Below are 6,124 nucleotides of genomic sequence, written 5' to 3'. Positions count from 1 at the left end.
GGTGTTGGGATGTTTTGCTTCTTTTTTTTAAAATATCTGTGTCTTGGGGGAGCAGCAGGTATTACGTTGCTTTGAATTGGAATTTTTCTTACTAAGTAAGAAATTTCCATGTTGTTACAACATTATTCGGAGCATTATTTTTGTGTCAGTAGACAAAGTGTGAAAAGTTAGATTTCTAATTGTTATCAGGTTGATTGAGAGTATGTTTGGGAATTACTTTGATGCTGTTACTGTTACATGCAAGTTTGCTGTGTCGGGACATGAGTAAGTGTGAAAGTTTATCCTGAATAGTTCTCGTATCTTGACACTTTCTCTTTTCATGTGAATGATGAAAGAGTGTTGTCCTGTTTGCCCTCACATCTATTTATTTACTTATTTACCCCTTTGGCCCATTTTGGAGCAAAGCATCAACAAGGCTCTTTCCACTCATCACAATTCGTGTCTCCGATTGTCTTCAAGAATGGCTGGTCCTTTTCCCCTGTAAGTTCATGGCCAAGGCTTTCCCTGGGATAGAATCTCTATGAACTCAGAATGAATTCTGTCCTTGTTTTTTTGTCCTGTTTTGTTATGTTTTGTTTTGATGGGGGGGGGGGGTAAGGGAGAAAAAAGGGGGGAAGCATTTGAATTGGAGGAATAGTTTTTTTTTCCCCCTGGATTTTTAAAAATGATGGGAAAGATAAAAGGATAAACAAGTTAAATGTTATCTGATCTCTCATTCCTTTTTAAGGTTTTTCTTTCATCGGATGTGTAGTTTATTTTGTTCATGCTCTTTCTCAAGAGTAAAACTGATCTCGCCGATGAATGATTTGTTACTCTTTCTTTTTTGTCGTAAAATAAATGAAAGATGACCTAGACTACAGTGGGAGTAGCATTCAATGAGGTTGCCGGAACCGGCTTGTTGTCCTCGTTGGATCCGACCTCTCGGTGAACGCGACTAAGGCTAAAGAAAAGAAAAAGGGGAGACGAGTTATTATATTACCCAATACTGTTCCCCCTGATGACGAAAATCTCAAACAGCATCAGTGTGCGCGTGTTTGAGCTGTGTTCTGACCGCTATTTCTATATTCTTTAATATTTTCTAAGGTAAAGGCGGGAGCTTGGATTTTCTGATCAGGGAAAGAAAAGAAAATATTTTTAAATGAAGGTCTCGATCTAGACCTACCCATCCAGAGTTCATTCCACACAGCCCGCGCCACGTTCCCATCAAGGAGGTTGAACAGTAAGGTCCTTTGTTCCCACCCACCCCCTCCCATCCTTACCATAGGCCAACCCTCGCCCATCCTCTTGGCTTTGGGGCCCATATTAGCATTAGGAGGCACACTAGATAGCAATACAATGTGTTAGGAATGGAGGATGGGCCTTGTGCTTCGCGTAAGATGGAGAGAAAGGAGAAAAATTCTTCACTTTTGGGGCCACTAATTGCTTTTATTTGGATATCGCGACCTCGTTGAAAGCGACTTCGGTCTGTTTGCTACCTCGTTGGAGCTAACATGCATTTGCAAAGAGGTATAGAGGAAAAAATTGGGGATTAAGGATTGCCTCGTTGAATGCGACACCCCCTGTACTGTGTTGAGGATTATCAGGATTTGTGTTGTATCTGCTCCACTTTGACTTTCAAAAATTACGGTAGCAACTGTTCTGTTCTTTTTAAACAAATTTTACATGCAGAGTCAGGATGAATGTTTTGCTTTGTGTTGTATTGAATGTCGATGGACCCAATAAAAATTTGATATAACATGTCATTAAGGTGTAGCTTTTCTTTCTTCAAAGTTCATGTATGCATTGATTACTGTACACTTCTCTGTAGTTTTTTCTACTCGTTCATTATTGAAAATACAGTCGAACCTGTTCTTAAGGTCGGCTGTCTAAGCACTGGCTCCTGTCATGTGCCTGCTAGGTGTCTGTCATATATTTTATCTTTCCAGAACAAACAAAATAAAGGTGAGAGACATTGCGTTTAGGCACACTCGTGCAGGCATGGGCTAATTGCTTAATGTTGCTGAAGACGAATTAAATGGCCAAGTTCCTTGTCATTGCATGCAGAAAACTTTTTTATTATTTGTTTCATTCTCTCATGAGGAAGGATCTTTATAAAGTAAAGTATCCAAGTCTGTCTGCTGGGATACTGTATCTCATTCTGTCCAGCTTGTGTAAGCCTCCTAAATCATCTGATTGTGAAGTTTATGAAAACATTTATGAGTCAATCTAGACATGTAGGCTACATTGTAATTATAATAAACAATAAGTTGCATTTGTGCAGCGCATAATCCCTGTTCAACATCAAGTTCAAGCTCTATGAGCTTTATGATCTATATTATGGCCACAGCAGACCCTTATACACTCAGAAACTTTCTCGGCTTCCCAGGAAACAGTGCAAATAGCAGGGTGTACAACTATTTTTTGTTAATACTTTCCTCCACATTGAAGTTTTGCATTTCACACAACATTTAGATTATATCAAAAGGGCGGCTCTCGTGGCCTAGAGGTTAAGGAGTTCGCCTCTCATTCAAAGGTCCCGGGTTCGAATTCAGGTAGTGACGGAAACATTCAAACATTTTCTTCCCTAAAATTGTTTCCTTTCACCTCTTTTCCTGCACTCTAGCAGTGTTCTGTCGTCTGCTTCCGTCCCCACTTTCTACCCCCACCTCCTCACCTCTTTTACCCCCTCCTCCGGTCTCCTGACTCTTTCTTCCGCCTTTCTACTGCTACTCCTTGGCTCCTCTTACTCTTAGTCTTACTGCTGTCTTTCAGCTACACCCCCTGAACTTCTGGTAGGAAGTGGGTGGTCGGCGGATGCTCTGGTGTGGTTTGCTTCTTCTTTCCTATCAAACATCTATCGTCCTTATCTCCCCTTCTTCTTTTTTATGTTTGGTATTCTCTTGTAACACCTCTAATCTCCTGGCGCTCATTTGACCTTATGCAATTCCGAGCGCCGTAAAACCTCTACTAACATCTGGTAGAAAAGATGTACGCCTAGCCTTCTCGGGCAAGGGCGAAAAATGTCGGAGGTCGCGTGTGCAAGTTGCGCACGTTAAAGATCCCTTGGTGGTCCATAATCGATAAAAGTAGGATTTGGCGGGCAATATTCAAAATTTCTTACCAATTGAAAATGTCTCGTGTGTCCCGTGCGCTCATATGACCTTATGCAGTTGCGAGCGCTGTAAAACACTTATTTAAAAAAACTGTACTGTAAGTGTACAGTGTGTGTGGCTTCGAGTACTCATGGTTGAGTGGGTCCTTGTGTTTTGCCACCACTGAACGTTACGAACGAAGCGTTAAAATGTGTCGAGCCCAAATGAGAACATATAGTATAGACCACTGGTTCTCTGAATTCCAGAAGAAGAAAAATGTAAACTCTGTACCGTAGGAGAAAAGAGGTATGGAAAGATTAGATTTTTTTAATAAAAGGAAAGGAAAAACCAAACCAATCATTTAATGACTTTCCTTACAAGATCTTTTTAATTAAATTGGTGCATTTGCATGTGGTTTTTATAAAGGCGATTTCCGTTTTCGAAAAAATGTTTCTTCTTTGTGAATTTTATGTCAAACAAATTTTTTTTGAACGGATTGTATCTGTTCCAAAATGCAACATTCCAGTACAAATTTTGTGCGAGATATTTTTTTTAGAATTAGTTTGTATAGTTGTTGTTTTTTGTGTGTTTTTTTGGGGGGGTTATCACCCTGTAGCTGATGAAGCATAAAAAAAGCTAACTTTAACAAACTGACAAGACCTGCAGCTGAGTACAAATTCCCCTGAAATCCCACTATCTTCTGGTTGTGATCCCAACAGCTTAAACACTAAACCATCGATACAACAGTTGATCCTATCAAAGGCATAATATTTAGCCCACAGGTAGACACTGGGCTGAGAGGAAACATTCCGAGAATGACTGATGAAACATTTCTCAGACCCCACAAGGATTCAAATCCTAAACTTGTATTGACTGGCCAAGTTCGTAATCTACAGTGGCAAGCTGGAGCAGTCCAAGTGTACGGATTGGGGGGGAGGGATCTTGCAGCCCAATATGATGCATGTCAAAATACGTATTTTTTCTTTTAAAGCAGTTATTTACAATACATGTATAATGTAGAGAGATATCAAATAGATGAGGAAAAGAATGAACAAATTGAAATGATGAAGAAAGAGACGTAAATAGCACTGAAAAGATGACATTAAAAAATGGATCCCTCGCTGTCTGTATGTCTGTCTTCTCTCTCTTGACTCTCTGCCTCTCTTTCTCTCTCTCTCTCTCTCTCTCTCTCTCTCTCTCTCTCTCTCTCTCTCTCTCCCCCTCTCTCTCTCTCTCTCTCTCTTTCTCTCTCTCTCTCTCTCTCTCTCTCTCTCTCTCTCTCTCTCTCTCTCTCCTCTCACCCCCCCCCCCTTTTTTAGACATGGAGATATGTACGTACAATCATGTATTGGCTTTGGCTTTTATTTTTCCTTTGGATATTACATTACATGTATCTTCTTCCTCACCCTCCATCTCTCACACACACACACTCAACGCGGCGCGCACACACACACACACACACACACACACACACACACACACACACACACACACACACACACACACATACGCACACACATATATCTAGGCCCTACTTGTACTACTACAGCTACTACAGAACTCATCACCCCTCCTTTGCCCGACAGGTTTGGGTCATCAAAGTTCATGGGAGGAATTTTTGTATGTTACATGGTCCTGAATATTTCAGGTATTATTATTAGTGCAGGTGGATTATAGATTCTAGACGTAGATCGAGCTTGAGGCACTTGAGGTTCTGGAGTGATTTAGTGTCACTCTTTTAATCTGGGTCTGACAGGGGTGTTCGACCCTTTATTGCGAGCATGCAACGATCTTTCCTTGGATCTCTAGAATTTAGCACTTAGATCCCTGAAGACTTGAATTCGATGGTGTGTTGGTTCGTCTGGATTTCTGACACCATGTCGTGTTTGTATACACACACACACACACACACACACACACACACACACAAGTACAAGGAATGATCGACAACAGAACACAGCGGATAAGGCACAGAGGTTTTAATGGCTCATGTAGCGGCCGGAACACTGACTCGAAGTGCGAACAGAACAAAGACTAAAGCGAAACTAAAAGCGAGAGGGTTATTAGGTCACTGGAACACGGGTAGTATAACAATGAGGTCGTGTACGGTAAACATTAAAATATCATGACATCGCCTTCCTGTCCAATGTTGATAAGCAGGTAGCACATTTTCTGTTGGGATTTTGAGGGTGTCTTCTAGAGTAGGGTCATCTTCCTGGAGGAGTCGTTCCTTGATTGAATTGGTTGAAGCACCTTCCAGTAGTTCCAAGCCCAGATTTTCCCCACAGAATCACAGATCGAGACTCGAACAATTTCATGTCCCACAAAACACTCCTAAATCAAGCAATATCAGAAAACCTCAAAAATGCTGTCCAAATTGCGGCAACTCCCCTCACCCTTTTTCGCAATGTCCAGCAAGACACCAGATGCAATTTCTGCAGAAAGCTGCACCATTTCAAAAAAGATGTGCAGAAAACTAAATAGAAGACCCACAAAATCGAGATAGGGGATGAGGAGGAAGAAGAGGATTATGAAGAATATAATACATTTGAGACACTCAAAATTAACTCAGTGGAAACAGAGGACGAAGCCTTCGCAACCTTAAGCACCCAACTTCCATTTCATAACTCAAGGAACACAAAACATAAACTCATAGTCAAGATCGACACTGGATCACAAGGGAATGCATTGCCCTTCAGACTATACAAGGAAATGTTCCCCCAGAAATTCGACAGTCGTGGACAACCAGCAGAACTAGGCCGATCCAAAACCAAAATAACCGCGTATGGAGGAAGTCAAGTTAAACAATACGGCACCTGCAAAATCAAGTGCTCCTACAAGGAGAAGGAAGAAAACGCCACATTCTATGTGACGGAGGACAAAGGACAAGCCATCCTAGGACTGCCAACCTTAAGAGAACTAGGACTGGTCAGCATAAATCTAGAAATGAAATCTGCTGTGTTCTGTTGTCGATCATACCTTGTACTTGAGTGTGTGTGTATACAAACATGACATATCTCCATATCTCTCTCTCTCTCTCTCTCTCTCTCTCT

The sequence above is a fragment of the Aplysia californica genome, unplaced genomic scaffold, assembly GCF_000002075.1.
Source record: "Aplysia californica isolate F4 #8 unplaced genomic scaffold, AplCal3.0 scaffold00238, whole genome shotgun sequence".
In the NCBI taxonomy this organism is placed as follows: Eukaryota; Metazoa; Mollusca; class Gastropoda; order Aplysiida; family Aplysiidae; genus Aplysia; species Aplysia californica.
This window is presented reverse-complemented; position numbering follows the sequence as displayed.